This window comes from Mustela erminea, chromosome 14 (genome assembly GCF_009829155.1).
Source record: "Mustela erminea isolate mMusErm1 chromosome 14, mMusErm1.Pri, whole genome shotgun sequence".
In the NCBI taxonomy this organism is placed as follows: domain Eukaryota; kingdom Metazoa; phylum Chordata; class Mammalia; order Carnivora; family Mustelidae; genus Mustela; species Mustela erminea.
Genome location: NC_045627.1, coordinates 29,372,440 through 29,388,868, shown reverse-complemented (window position 1 = coordinate 29,388,868; position 16,429 = coordinate 29,372,440). Strand labels below are relative to the sequence as shown.

At 44.0% G+C, this 16,429-nt stretch overlaps 1 long non-coding RNA gene across 1 annotated transcript; it reads left to right on the top strand.

Moving 5' to 3' along the window:
* Positions 1–3,611: 3,611 nt before the first annotated feature.
* On the top strand, positions 3,612–15,424 carry LOC116573080. Its single transcript, XR_004278599.1, has 2 exons — positions 3,612–6,908; positions 9,424–15,424. It is a non-coding gene; the product is annotated as an uncharacterized LOC116573080 (long non-coding RNA).
* The last annotated feature ends 1,005 nt before the right edge of the window (positions 15,425–16,429 follow it).

The following is a 16,429-nucleotide window of genomic DNA, read 5'->3' as shown; positions in this document are numbered from 1 at the left end:
TATTCTATTTCCTTTTTCTATGATGAAATGGGACCCTATTGGCTTAATTACTATTGTTTTATTCAAAAAAGTCCTGATATAGCATAGTACAGTGGTTAAGAGCATAAATCCAGTATAAAAACAAGAGCACAAATCTAGAGCCAGTTGGACACTTTGTTACTAACTAATACTGAGACAAGCTACTTAATCTCCATTCCTCAGTTTCCCCATTTTAAAAATGAGAATAATAACAGGATGATTATGAGGATTTCATGATTTTTTTTTTTTTTTAAGAGTGCATGCACACATATGCGTGAGGTGGGTGGGGCATGGAGGGACTCAGGAAGGGGACGAGAGAGAATTTTAAGCAGTCTCCATGCTCAGTGCAGAGCCCTGGGTCTCGACCTCACAACTCTGAGATCATGACCTGAGCCAAGATCAAGAGGCACTTAACTGACTGAGCCATCCAGGTGCCTTGGATTTCATGAATTCCTAAATGTAAAATATGTTGAACAGTATCTTGCATATAGTTAGCATTTATATAGGTGTTGGCTACTCTTATTTGTTATAACTTTTTCCCCCAAATTTTCTTGCTGTCCTGTGCATCCTCTGGATGGCTTTTGTAATCAGTTCCTAAAAGTGTTGTTGAAGAGATTCTCAAAAGGCAGTTCCCTTCCTGCAGTGAATCCGATGTCAGCTTTTAAGGTCATTCATTTTTCCACCTGACACATAGTAACCACCAGTAAATGGCAGTCATTATTATAGTTGTGGTTCTTAGCAATGGTGCAAAGTGAATCCATTTTCCTCAGATGTCTTATTCGCCTCTGCCTGGAATGGAATCTATGTAGAGAAGGGAAAAAAAGGAAGCTCAGGGGTGAGGGGTTTGGGCAGAGATCCTGGAAGGAGAAGCTTGTCTTATATGTCTTTGGGGGACTTTGTAATTCAGCCTCTGTTGCCCATCAGAGATTTCTTCTCAGTAGCCCCCACCTTTAAAGCGTTTTTGCGAGAATTAGGAAAAGCTACCCTTCCTCTGTATCTCAGCCTCTTCCTTCCTGGCAGATACGTCAGTTCATCAGCGATCTGGACGGGGCGCAGTGCGGGGTGGGGGTGTGATGCTCCCAGAAACTGCCCTTGGGGATTAAGACAGGCTGAGACACGAGGTGCTGTGCTCTTTAGCGAAGGAAGGAGTCAGAGACCAAACTGCCTTTCAGGCAGAGCAAATCAATGGTTGTTATGAACTTGGCCCCAGTTTTTGGACCCCTTATGTTCCCCTTATCAGACTGTTAGGTTAACACCTAAATTTTTTAGTCATATGCTTAATGGATATTTCTTAAAAGATAATTAGTAGAGTACTGTAAAGGGTAACACTTTAAAATAATTCATATCACTCCAAGAGAGTTTAGATCCCATACCAATTTGATAGACACCAACAACCATACAAAGAATACACAAACAAGTTCTTCAAAGACAAACAAATTTTACTTCCTTTTCCTCCCTGGACTCTTATTTTAATTACTCTTCTCCCACAAAATTTTATTCAACCATAATGTTTGATTTAAAGTGTTTTGTTCATCATACTTCCGTGCTTCTCTGCAACATAAATAAAAATACAAATTAAAAGTTAATTTCCTGTTACCATAAGGCCCTAGGTGTTAAAATACTTTTCTTCTGAGAAAATTGATTAAGATAATCTAAATATACTTGTAAATTTTTATGAATCATTATTAAACATAAAATTAAAAATTTTATTTAAAATGCCTACCTGTATGAGATAGATGGGGTTTTATTTCTTCCAATTAGTTCACGTATGCATGGGTGAATATTACCTAGGAAAAGGTAGGGTTCCGCACCAAACCTGTTCCTGTGTTTGGAGTTGACAGATACAAAAACTGAGAAAACTGGCTTACATAAACAAGAAATAGGACTAGAAAATTTCTCGTTATAGCAACATCAATATCGATATTTCAAACTGTCTGATGGTCATCCAGAGAGTGGTAACACCTGAGGCAATGCACCGTAGTAAGACCTGAGAAGGGCCAAAGGGGTGCATTTCTTTTGCATCGGAGGTTGAGTTCCCTGGAAGCAGATGCTGAGACAGAACGTGGGGAGAGGGTTGTTTTCTCAGGATCCATACATGTGCAAAGGAGGAGGAGGAAACAAGCCTGGATGAGAGGAGATTGGTGAAGGCTCCCCAGGAGGCAGCTTTGAAGAGAATGCTGCCTGTCAGAGCTGTCTAGGAGACAGGTACCCCATACACCCTGTCGCCAGATGTGGGCCAGCCTGGGAAGGCTGTGGCTGCATTCAGGATGGCCCCCTGCAGCGGAGGTCAGCCCTGAAAAGGCCACAGAGAGGAGTAGATTCCTTTTTCTAGGTCTGCCACCAGCAAATACCTCAAACTTGGTGGCTTCAAGTCAAAGAAATGTATTCTCTCATAGTTCTGAAGGCCAGAAGTCCGAAATCAAGCTGTCAGCAGAGGTGGGTCCTTCTGGAAGCTCTGGGGAGAATTGTTCCATGCCTGTCTCGCAGCTCCTGCTGGCTCCCAGCACCCCTTGGTGCGTCTTGGCTTGTAGACCCATCCCTCTGCTCTCTGCCTCTGTCTTGACATGGCCTCCCCCTCTGTATCTATGCGGCTGTTTTCTGCTTTTCAGCTTCTCATGAGGACGTCTGTCATCGGATGGACGATCTACTGTAATCCAGGAAATCATAATCTACAAAGACCTTTATTCCATATAAGGTAACATTCTGAGGTTTTATTCAAAGTATGGACATACGTTTTGGGGGTCATCTTTCAAGTCACCATGGGCAGCAAGTGCTTTGTGGAAAGTATAGCTGGACAGCATTATTCCCACATCTAGTCAGTTTGTGAGGTGGGAGAAGGGTGGTTGTAAAGGGGACCTGAGAGGGAGAGGACAAGTGTGAGGGCTCGGAAGGCAAGCCGGTTGCCAAGCAGATCAGCCTTAGAAATGAGAACATATGGGAAGTTGAGTGTCTGGAAATTGATATTCCTTGGAAAACTTTTGTGTATCCCCAGGGTGACAAGTAACCCAGTTTGAGGATTTAGTTCAAGTTGATTATTCCCTCGAAGAAATACAGGCCTCAGGTGGCCCGATCTCCAATTATTTAAGAGAAAGAAAAAGTCACACTTAAGTGATATCTCCTTCTGTTTAAATGTTGTCAACCAATTCAAAAGAAATAAACTGCGCAGGCCCAAGAAAAATGTTTGTGGGCTGAATATAATCACTGAGGTAGTCTGTGCTCTGTGTTTCTGTCCCTCCTACCACAGCAAGTAAAAGAAATACTAGCACGTCTTCCTTTGATGGCCCCAAATTTATCTATGACCCAGAGAGCTTTATCAGTCAGGGTTCCCCAGAGAAACAAAACCAATGAGATAAATGTGTACTTACTTGTGTGTATACTAAGAGATTTATTTTAAGAGATCAGCTAAGGGGCGCCTGGGTGGCTCAGTGGGTTGAGCCACTGCCTTCGGCTCGGGTCATGATCTCAGGGTCCTGGGATCGAGTCCCGCATCGGGCTCTCTGCTCAGCGGGGAGCCTGCTTCCTTCTCTCTCTCTCTCTCTGCCTGCCTCTCAGTGTACTTGTAATTTCTCTCTGTCAAATAAAAAAAAAAGAGATCAGCTTATACAATTGTGGGGGCTAGCAAGTCTGAAGTCCATAGGGCAGTCTGGAAAGATCGAGACTCAGGCAGGAGTTCAAGTTGCAGTCTTGGGACAGAACTTTTGCTTCTCCAGGAAACCACTGGTTTTGCTCTTAAGAACTTCCAGTCGGTTGGACAAGGCCTGTCCACAGGACTAAGCATAATCTCCTTCACTTCAGGTCACCTGAGTGTGGATGTCAACCACATCTACCAAACACTCTTCACACTAGGATTTGTGGTTAGTTAAATAACTGGGTACTAGAGGCTTTCCAAGTTTGCACATAGAAGTAAGCACAGCCGGAGCCATTGATTACCATGTTAACTGAAGAAACTGAAAAAGGGGAGGAATCATTCAGGCTACGGCCCCATAGCTCCTCATGATATAGAGGAGGAAGATGGGACCCAGGAAGGTGATGTGACTTCTCGAAGAGCACACAGCTGGCTGGGGAAAGAACAACTCAAAGCAGTGTTCTGGCCTTCCAGTGCAATACCCTTTCCATGATCTTACCCTCACACGACTCCATGTTTCAAGACCAAAACTGTGGGATTTAAGAGCATAGAAAGCCCCTTAGGGGTTATATGGGCCAAACCTTTCATTTTATAATGAGATCCAGAGGTATGAAGCTGTAAGAATTTTGATTCCTAGCGAACGACATTTTCCCCAATACTACATAGCCTTTCATACAAGGCAAAGTTGACAGCACTCAAAGTAAACTTATCTCATTAATTTTTCTGTTTCAGAACATCGTTTCTAATAGGAACGATGTTTTGGAACTGGTTTTCCTACCACTGACTTCTCATGAGTGTTTAATGGTCAACAAAACAAAACAATCAAAATGGCACCTGTCCAATTAATTGAAAGTTGAATTTGCTGAATGCCAACCAATATTTTTCCTGAAATTCTTGTGGATATTCGCTAGTTATAATTCTAGAACAGCCACATCGAGAATTCAGCAGCTCACTTATGGACAAACCTTCCTGCTACATTACTCACTCTCCCAGAAAACTATAGCAATGTCTCCCTTAATTAGCTCATAACAAAGTGAATTCCAACTCTGATCAATTTATGTCACATTATAACAATTGCTTTGGCTCAATCAGATATCATAAGTCACACTTCTGAATCCCCTTTGAAGGCAATCAGGATATCCCCCCCAGCGTGTGCCCCCCAGTATGCCACTTTGGAATAAGGATTATTTTGAGCTGAAGGCACTTGAGACTTGACAAACTCAAGGGGAGGTCTCTGTATTCCATGGCTCTGCCTAAGAACAGAGCATAAAGTTTCCTTCGTGATGACACAGAGATGGGTCTGCTTAAATAACCCTTGTCTGCCATTAGTGTCTCTCACCAATTTACCTTCCCCCCATTTACCTCCCCTAGAAACTGAAATCCCTCTTTCTTAAAGCCACACAATCTCTTCTGCCTACCTGCCTCTTCCCCACTCCTAATTTTTTTTTTTTTAAATAAAAAGGAAGAAAGAAAAACGAATATAATTTTATATGGAGCTCACTGTCTCTCTAGGCAGCAAGAGGTAGAATGAAGTCTGTGGGTCCGCACATTCTCTGAAACAACAGTGAAGGAAAAATAATGTACCAAATTCTATTTATTTTCACAGCCAATTCTCTTCCCACAGAATCGAGGTCTAGAATCCTGATATCAAATTTAACAATACCAAATTCTTTATTTTCCAGGATAAAGAGGTTTGGGAAATGGCCAGTGGAATTTTCCAGTTCAGTTAGCCACAGTGGGGAGCGTACTTAGTTACACAATCGCGCTGAAGTTTAGTAATGAGCATCACCATGGAAAATTAATAAATTTTCCCATTTATAGCCCAGCCCACTCAAGTAATTGTCAATTAAAGCTACAATCAATACCGAGGTAATAGCTCATGAACAAGGATAGTTGGGTACTTACTTCATTAATGTCGCAAATCGATGTCGACCATTTGGGAGTAAGTGCAAAGAAATGAGCTCATACACTGGAGGTAATCATATTTGGAGAATTTGCTGGCTAGAACTGGACTTGGGGATCAGAATCAGCAAATAGGCAAATGTCAAGGAATGGCCCAATCTGATTAGTAAAGTGTTCTGGTTCCTAGATGGTTCCTCGATGCTGAAATCTTTTGAAAGGACCTGAGTCGCCTTTCTGATACCTAGAGCACTGATTGGTTTCCTGTTCACCTTGAGTCCATGATAGGTTATCCATGTTCTTCTTCTGTTACTAAAAAATGACTACTAAATTATATCTTCCATATTCCTTTGTAGCACCAGGCAATCCTCCCTGAGCTAGGACTGTTTGTTCAACAGGTGGACCGTTAAGAAGCTCATGTCTCTAGCATAATCTCTTTAGGGTCTGCATCTGTTGGCACAGTGTCTTTGCCCTACCCGCACCCTCCAGCTCCTCCTTCCCTCGCACTACAATAGCACTTAAAACAAATACATACATAATAGGAAGTTAGAATGTATTCCTAACCCCAAAACAATTATTAAATTATATGCCCAATGGAAGAAGCCTGATCACATGCAGAGTATCCCAAACTATGTACGGTTGTTGACTTTCCAATCTAAGCGGAACACAGTACAAATCTAGCGCAATAATCGAACTGATAAATTCCACCACCTCCTCATTGTCATCCAAAGGATTTATTTTCTTGACCTCATTGCCTGAGAATTTATGGGTGTCTTTCTTGCCTCCTATTCGTCACCAGAATGTGCAGCCCGTGGCGTCGATGGTTCAGATGTGAGCATCTCACAAAACCCTCGTAACTCTGTGTGAAGAAGAGAGACACGGTGACAGGGCTGGGGCACAGGGGCAGGAGGGGATTTTCATGCCAACCTCGTAGACTGGAGGCTCGACAACGTTCCACCTTCCGCAACCCTTGCTGGCTTCTGAGGTATTTCATGAAGCTCCTGTGTTTCAACCACTTCCACTTGGGGCTTGTGGCAAAGCAGATACATGGACCAAGTGGAAATCGTAGGTTAAGACTATGGGAAGCAGCTGCCCTCGGAGCCCTCAATGTGGGAGCATCTCTTTAGTAGAAAAATGGAGAAGAGGGCAGGAACGGGGGGGGGGGGGAATGAGTGCTTATTGGGCTCCTATTCCTAGTGTCAGACACAGAGCCTGATCCCCCAGGAACATCATGTCATGGAAACAGCTCACAGCAAGGAAGTAGGAGACAAGATTTAGAACCCATCTTGTGTGGCCTTGGAGAAGTCATTTAACCTTCACCGAGCCTCCATTTTCCCATCTGCAAGCGCTATCAGGATCCAGCAAGGTAAGATACACTCACAAAGAGACAAAGCCCTTTCCCTCCTCGATAACACCAGAGCACAGCACTGGTTATGTCTCCGCACACAGATCTGGGTAGGAAATCCAATGACTTTAAACTGTGTTGACACCATTTAAAAAAGAGATGTTAATTTCTGTTTTCATTTCACCATGATTTTTTCTTTTCCAAACCAGGCATTCTCCCCCAGGAAGGAGCGACTGGGAGTCTGCACTTGACGCCACAGCCGGGGAGGTGTCTGCCCTCGCTAATTCCAGGGCAGCTGTAGACGGGGCCACAAACACACAGCCAGAGCAAACCATTCCTTAACCCGGCACCTCGTATGTCCGCCGTCAGTCAGGGGCACGTTTTTATGGCCCAGGAAATGGGGGGCCCCCATGGAGTCGCCAGCAGGCCCTGGACGACCCCACCGCAAGCTACACACATTTCTGGGAGAGTGTCTTCCAGGAGATGGTTTCTTCAGAGAGTTGAAATATGAGGTGTTTACTCTCGCGCTTGAAGAAGAGTCGCCCCTCATGACCAATCCCTCCTCTCTGGAGGCTTCCCTACCCCTCGTTTTGGTCTGGGAAGGCAGAACTTGCTGCACAAAGGGTGTAAAGGGACGATGTCCCCTGCATTCTGAGTGTTTCGTCTCCAGGGGTGTGTAGGATGTAGGCACACGCCTGCCTGCGCCAAACTCTGACACTATGGGGGCCCGGCCAGCTTCACCTTCCATTGCTCCCCAGCCTCCCCCAGCCCCTCTGCTGTCCTACACAGTCGTCGCCACTAACTGTCAGCTCAGAATTCCTCCCTGAGGCTCCTGGATGGGATTTTGTTCAGGTATGCCTCCGTCATGCTCCCTGCAGGTGTTTCAAGAAACAGCTCTTTGAAACTCACGACTGTGTTGTCTTAGGGGCATTGTTATGTACTATCTCACAGAGAATCTCTTTATGAAGACTCATAGAAAAAATTTCCTTGACTCAGTGCTAGAAAGAGCTGGGCCTTTCCTGAGCCCCTGGCTTCTTGTTATTGTCCTTTAGTTTGTTTCTGTGAATCTGGCAGCTGAACTTTGCGCTCTCTTCACTGGCTGCTGGAAGTAGTTCTATTCAAAACCACTCATGCGGGGTTTTAAGCATTTCCTTTAACCCTAATTTTATCTCGCTTCCCTTACCTTTGCATTTTCTTCTTCTGATTGTCTCATTTTTTTTCACTTTTTGAGAGATGTTTTATTCATTTGTTTTAGAGAGAGTGAGAGAGAGAGAGAGCACGAGGTGTGGGGAAGGGTCAGAGGGAGAAGCAGACTCCCTGCTGACCAGGGAGCCTGATGTGGGACTTGATCCCAGGACCCTGGAATATTAACCTGAGCCAAAGACAGACGCTTAACAACGGAGCCACCCAGCCGCCCCTTTTTTTCATGTTTTACTAATACATGTAGTTCTATGCGAATTTCAGAAGCAGTTTTTGAGTTAGATGAAATAGAAATACCTAAAAAGCAGACCATCAATTCTAACATTTGTGGAGCACCTACTAGAGGCCAGGTACTGTGCTGGGTCCTGAGGTACGTAGATAAAAATCCCGGGGAGTCCCAGACCTGGGTTCGGTGCAGGTCCCCATGCACCCTGGGGCCTGGACACTGCCACCAGGCAAACCACACTTCTGCGGAACCCTAGGGATGTGGGAGCCAGAACTGTACCAAGGAAGGCCCTCTCCTCTGCTTCTGTGTTTATAGGCCTTGTTTACTGACCATAGTTCTTCCAATGTGAGACTGTTGGTTTTCTTTTCTTTTCTTTTTTTAAAATATTTTATTTATTTATTTATTTATTTATTTATTTGACGGAAAGAGAGAAAATAAAAGCACGGGCATGGGAGAGGGCAAAGCATGCTTGCCGCCGAGCAGGAAGCCTGATGCGGGGCTTGATCCCAGGACCCTGGGACCGTGACCTGAGCGGAAGGCAGATACTTAAGGACTGAGCCACCCAGGTGCCTGGGAATTGGTTACCTGCGTCCTGGCTATTTGTATCTGTCTTTTCTCTAGAACACTAAATCTCCAGCGCGGTTGGTACCCAACAATTCCAGGCAAGGGAAGGATTTGAAGTCATGTTCATTGACCAGACGAATGGATGCAGGAAGGCAGGTTTCCTGCTTAAACCTGCCAGTTTGTTTTGTTTTGTTTTGTTAAGATTTTTTAATTTATTTATTTGACAGAGATCACAAGTAGGCACAGAGGCAAAGGCAGAGAGAGAGAGAGAGAGAGAGAGAGGAGGAAGCAGGCTCCCTGCTGAGCAGAGAGCCCAAGGTGGGGCTCGATCCCAGGACCCTGGGATCATGACCTAAGCCGAAAGCAGAGGCTTTAACCCACTGAGCCATCCAGGTGCTCCTAAACCCGCCAGTTTTTAAAGTCACCCTAGCATAAGGTCCCACTCACCGGACCTGTAATAAGCCTCCTCATCTGGCATCCTTCTATCCCCCACCTGCTGACCTCCTTGACTTCGCTGTCAACCTTCCTCCTTTTTATTGTTCCCAGTGCTTAGAAGGTTTGCGTCCAGGATATGGCAAGGCCAGATCCATCTCTTGCTTCAAGTCTCAGCTCAAATGTTCTCATTTGAGAGGCTCATCTCCCCATGAGAGAACCACCACTGACGGCCCCTCCTCCACCACTATGGATTGAATGGCCCTGCTTTCTTTTCCTTCCTACCACTCATGTTGAGTCCAGGTTCCCACACAGACTACTGCAATAGCCTGCTGATTGTACCAAGCCAAATTTATTGCTTTTGTGCCCTAAGAGATGCTATCACTTTGATGGAATCATAGAAGCTTCTCAGAAGGAAGAGGTCAAGAGTGGAATATTGATAGGATTTGGAGGGTCTAGCGTAAGACGGATCTTTCAATGGGGAGTCCCGATTAGAGCTGTGCAAAACGTATGACATAATAGTCAAGGACTAACACAGCGAGCTGTGGGCTTTGGAGGGGACCTTGATGAATATGCAGCCCAGTTGGGTTGTTCAGGGAAGGGGCCCACTACCCTGATCTGCCGTTCTGATAAATGGGTTTTCAGCAAGTTCCCAACACAAACAGAGTAACACGGTTTGCAGCTTTGTCTTTTGGGGGCTGGAATTTTCCAGAACATTGCAGTCATGTGAATGCTGAGTGCCAAATAGTTTAATTGCATTAGCATGAACAGTAAGCTGTGTGGCTGCAAGTTTTCATTCTCATTCATAACTATACGAAATTATTATGTTTATCTATTTACTCTTTTGTTGTCTGTCTCCCCACCACCACTGTATACACGAATACAATTTCATATGAATGTAAGTCTCTATCCTGTTCATTTCTGCACCCGCAGAACCTGCAAGTGGCCACCGACCATAAAATTTAAAGAAAAATCAGGACTTTGCCAGGTTTCAGCACCAGAGGCCACAAGGCTGAGCTCTGGCTTGTCTGTTGCTGGCTGAAGTCTAAACCCTCTTCTTCTGTTCTGCAGACGTCTCTACGTGGCACTGTGGGGGTTGCGTTTGGACCAAGGGTGCTCCCATGGCCAAAAGGGCTTCATTCATTTATTTATTTGCTTGATCGATAAGCATTTCTGGAATCCCTCCTAGGGGGCTGGCACGGTTCAGGGTGTTGGCGCATCAAGCTTTGGATGGCTAGCTGCTATCTGCAAAACGGGGGGGTCTGAGAAGCTCTGTTCCTCTCACCCCCCACAGGCTGGGAATGACAGTGAGCACTTTTCAGCCAATAAAAGACCTGCTAATGGATGATATTTAAAGATGGGTAAATACAGAGTAGTACGCATATATAGAGAGAGTAATATTTAAAATAAAGTGTTTTATATGCACACACACACACACATACACATTATACATGTAATGTTATAGGGGAAAAGCATAATAAAAACCGAATATTTGGATGTTTGGTATAATCTGACTTTATAAGTATATGACTGACAATAAATCACACATTCAGCGGTACATGTGGGATAGACCCAAATGTTAACGTGTGAGCATGGGTTAACAAATCTGGGTGGTAAAATTATGACTGGTTTTGATTTTATTTGTCATGTTTCTCTGCATTTTTAACAGTGAATGTATGCTTTTTAAAAATGGTATTTGAAAATGTCACTTTGCTGTTTGAGGGCGGGAAGGGTGGCAGAGTTGCCAAACACATGATGCCCAGTTAGATCTGAATTTCAGACAAACGCATTTTTCTAGTAGAAGGACGAACCCAATATGACACGGGACAGAGGAGCGCTAAAAGGCGCTCATTGTGCTTGTCTGAGAGTCCCATTTCACTGGGCGCCCTGTGTTTTCATTTGTTAAATCTGGCAACCCTGGGAGCAGGGGCAGTTCCTCAGTATCATCTTGGGAGCTTGCACAAACTTGGTTCTCTGCTCCTCCCCACGCCCCTTATCCCATGCCCCCTGCCCCCACACAGCCAGAATCAGATGTGTCTGCTGACCTGCCTGTCAACATTCAGAATTTGAGGTCTTCTCTTGAGGTTGTCCCAGAGCCGGTGGGAAAAGAGTGGTATGGTGCGGGGCACTGAAGTCTGACAAAGCCCAGGGGGTGTTTCAGTCACCTCTGTTTGTTCCCTCTGGTAAAATTTACTGTATTCCACATGGTGAGGACACTTTTGGAAGCTGCTGGGCCCTCCCGACCCTGCTCACTGGGCTGTTTTCGTAACTTTCCTGCTCACAAGGGCACTGTTGGGGCGACTCTTCGGGAAAGGGCAAACTGGCTGGCGATGACGTTCTTGGGGTCCTCTGAATCCCTGGATCTCCAACAGGCCCCGGGGTAGGAACAGAAGAAGGTTGCCCCCTCCTGCCTCCAGAGCACAGCTGTTTTGGCAAAGCCACCCATGAAAGGCCAGGAAGCCGACTGTACTGCCCCATCCTCTCGGAGAGTCTCACCTCCGTGGCCATGGAAAAATGCCTCTCTGCCAGCAGACAAATGTGTCCAGAGAGAAGGGCCCTCTCTCGGGAATGAAGCGTCTATCTGCGTCCCTGGGCTAGTGGCCATGCCCCAGCCTGGCGCTTCTGGAGAGCTGTGAGGAATCCACCGCACTGCCCTTTCGGGAGACCACTGTCAAAGACCTAAAATAACCCCATGTGGCAATACCTCACAAAATAATGCTAGAGATGCAAACAACTAAACATTAGCCGGGATTTGTAAACACAGACTTCAAAGGGGTGATAATTAATGAGGTGCAGGGCAAAGAGCAACAGAGAAGAAACAGCAGCCTTTTAAACAAGGCCCCCAAACCCCGCAGGCCTCAGTTTCATCCCCTGCAAAATGGATGGGTTGAATAAGGTGAAAGAAAAGTGCCTTCTAATTTTGATGTTCTGGAACATTAATTTGGAGAATTAATTAGAGGGTTAATTTCTGAAACAGGGAAGCAGAAAAATGACTCAAATAAACCCAATGTCATTTACCGAAGCTTGCATTACAGAGGGAGTGGAGGGATTGATACTCCTCTGCTGTTTCCTTGGTGTCAGCCGTTGTATGTGAGGACCTCTGCTTTATAACAGCTCGTGGGAATCAATATTATTTTCTTCACTTAATATCCAGGGAAATGGAGTCACAAGCAGGTTAAGTGACTTTCTTAAGGTCACACAGCTGGCAAGTGCAAAACCAGGATTTGAACCAAGTCTCTTCTCCTGAACTCGCTGCCTGTCTACCACATTGTGTAGACTGTCCCTGGTTGTCAGGGTACCTGGACTGGAGCCAAGGTGACCTGTTGCTGAGCTCTTACCAGCACCAGGTGAGGTACAGAGATGGAGGCAGAGGGAGGTCCATCCAGAGGGAGTTACTCCTCTGGCTACTGTGATTAACCAAAAAATTCTGTAAGTAAGGAATTGCCTACAAACAATGGACAGTCACCAGGGACAGACACCAGGAAGTGCTTATAAGGGCCCCATTTTCCAAATTTCTTCTCATACTTACTGTCTGACCCCTGAAATATCTTTAGTAACATCCAAAGCTTTTTATTGCGCATGGAAAAAATATATTTTAAACACTCTGAGTCTTCCCTCCGCATCCCCTTACTAAGAGAAAAGAAGTAGCCTGGGCATTTCAGCCACTAATCATTTCTCATGAATAGGTTTTGACTGGGCAAGTGGGGAGATATGTGGGTGGCCCTTTTGCCTGAATGAAGTCCCTGGGAGAGAAAAAGAGGGGGAGGAAAAGGAGGAGTCAGAAATTCTTGATTTCAGAGTAAATATTCAAGCAAACTTGAATGTGATCAATTAGAGGAATTATTTGGCTACTGTGGGCCCTGATCTTTGAAGACCACTAAGGGCTAGTCACAAGTAAGATATTAAGTAAAATATTAGAGACAACCAAAAGCAAAGAATTTTGTTGGGTAGGTATAGAAAACCTCCTCTATTTGTATGAGCAGGGGCCAATTGAATGGTGTCACCCTCTTCACTTGGGGGAGGCAGATCATTTTGAAGTAGATCAAGGGAAGAACCCTTTTGGCTGTGAAAATGTAAGACCAGAAGGTCTTCACCATCTTGAACACTTTGGGTGGTGTCCTAAGTTGAGTTCCCCAGGGACAGACTCTGAGATGAGAGCCATGAGGAAGTGGTTGATTAGGTAAGTGCTTCCAAAGGAACTGGGTGAGGATGGGGCAGAAGCTAGACAAGGAAATGAGGGAAACCAAGAAAGGATATGAAGTAGCTTCACCCTGATCCCTAGGAGGAAACTTGGAATATTAATTTCATTTCACCTCCAACCTGAGGCAAGGGGCCTGGTGAAGGGCATGGCAGGACCTTAGTGAAGGGCAGGTAGGGGAGGATGCTAGATATAAATTCCCAGATGTTTTTAGCTCTAAGCAAATGCAGGCCACATAGTTACATCCTCAGGGCAGTCCTCTGTAGATCCTCAGGTGCCTTAACCAAACCTCTCCCTCTGGACTAGTCTCTGGATTATGAGTATATGAACCAGGTGGACCTAGACCTAAACACTTCCCTTTTGAAGATCTGATAAACTGAGATGGGGTCTCAGTTTATTGGATCTGAGTGAAGCCTCCTTACAGGAAAGGAAGTTTAAGTGGGAGGAAATTCACCATGAAGACAAGGTAGCATAGGTTTGTAGATGCCACAATTAAATTATCTACCTTGGCACCGTGGGTTCACTTTGGGACATTGGCTGAATGTGTGAGTGGGACAGTTATAACCTCAGGAGTCCAAAAGTAGCATACACATACACATGCATAATACTAAGATCCTAAGATCACCCTCAAACATCTCCTATAGTCTCAGCTACAAGGTAACATTATGGGAGGAGGAGGCAACATTGGGCTGGGAGAGCCACATCTTTTCAAAGATGATAGTCTAAGATCATCATCATTGCAGTGATATGGGATAAAAAGGCGAATTTGTTAGTGGACTGGCCAGATTTTGCAGTTCGTCTCTGTGGAATATCTCAAAGCTCAACTAACTAGACTAAACACTGGTATCTTGGGCAATACAGCCAGGAGGTTCCAACAAAAAGACATACTACTTCCTGCTGCTATGGACATACGGTGCCTCAATATGTTAATTTAGGTTTTAAAAACAGACCTGGTGAAATTCTGGTTTTTAGTCCAACAGGTAAAGAGCTTGGATTTGTCCCTTGTGCCTTTGTGACAAGAAAAAAAGCTGAACCCACTGAAAATCAACATCTCTTCTTAGATCCAGCAGAGAATTGGGGTCACAGAGGAAAATGCTCCTCTGAAAACTGGACAGACAGATGAGTGAGTGAAGAGAAGCATAGCTTCCATGGACCAGAAACCCTTCACTGCAGCCAGTATTGGTAGGAATATTCTAAACTATAACTAGCAAGTTGCTGAGGATTCGGTGTGGATTAGCCTGAAAGTCTGAAACTCTGAGAGGGTCCAGTTTGAGGAAGCACTCCCTACCTTAGTGAGTTTTGTCTCTGTGAGTTCTCCCAAGTTCTGAAAGTGAAGATGTTCTCTCAAGTTCTGAAAGTGAAGATTGAAGAAAAATTCCCTCATGCTTCTGACAGGGGGAGGGGAAAATAACCATTCTGAAATACACCCAGAGCTCACTCTTCCCCTTAACAAGACCTGCCCTCAAGGGAAACTAACTTACAGTGTCTAATCTACTGTGGTTTTACTGAAGCCTAACCACCCTGGGGAAAGGGAAAATACCCAACTCAGGTTTACTAAAAACCTAAAATCTAATTATAGGATGATAGAAAAATTCCCCTCCCCCCACACTTATTACCACATCAATCCAGCTCTTTTACCATAACAGAGGATTACAGCTACAAGAACTGCAGGCCTCAGACCCTATTTAAAGTGTCTAGGAAAACCCAAAACAACAAGGGAGACAAAAACAAGGACACTAGGAGGCATTTTAGTTTTTAAATCCACAGCTACAGCAAACAATAAACACTACCTAGCTCTTAGTCAGATAAACATATAACTTCACACTGAAGGCCTATCTAATTGAGCTCTTTTCATGCAATACATCATGTCTGGTTTTCAGCAAAAAAATGATAAGGTGAGCTAAAAGAAAAAAAAAAGCAAAAACAAAAACAAAAACCAATGCCTAATAGTCAGAAGAAATAAAATAAGCATCAGAACCAGACACAGACATGGCAGAGAATTTAGAATTAAAATAACTATGATTAATATGTTAAGGGCTTTAGTGGGAAAGTGGGCAACATAAAAGAACAGATGAGTAATGTAAACAGAGATACTGAAACTCTAAGAAGCAAAAGGAAATGCTGGGAATCAAAAGCTCTGTAAAATAGAGGAAGAATGTCTTTGGTGGGCTTATCAGCAGATTGGACACAGCCAGGGAAAGAATCAGGGAATTTTGAGACACATCAATAAAAACTACAAAAACTGAAATGCAAGGAGAAAAAAAACTATGGAACCAAGTGTAAGAACTATGGAGTTTTTGCAAAATGTATAACATGCATATAATGGGAATATTAGGAGAAAGGAGGGAGAAAAGGACAGAGAGCTGTTTGGATGGTAATAATGGCTGAGAACGTTCCAAATTAATGGCAGACACCAAACCACAAATCCAGAAAGCTCAGAGAACACCAAGCAGGCTAAATACCAGGAAAAGCTAAACCAAGTATATCACATTTAAACTACAGAAGATCAAAGATCAAGAGAAAATCTTGAAAGAAGCCAGAAAAGAAACAGCAACTTACCAACAGAGGAATAAGGATAGGAAGTACATCAGACTTCTCTCCAGAAACCATACAAGTAAGAAAAGATTAGAGTGAAATACTTTAATTGTTGAAAAACAAAAACAAACACAAAACCATCAGCCTAGAAATTATCAGTGAAATTATTCTTCAAAGGTGAAGGACAAATAAAGACTTCCTCAGAGAAAAATTGAGGAAATATGTTGCCTTGCAAGAAATGTTAAAATTCTTCAGACAGAAGGAAAATAATGTATGTGAGAAAAATCAGACCTACCTGAAGAAAGGAGCATGAGAAAAGGAATAAATAACTGTAAAATGAAATATTTCTTCTTCTCTCCTTTTTTAAGATTTTATTTATTTATTTTA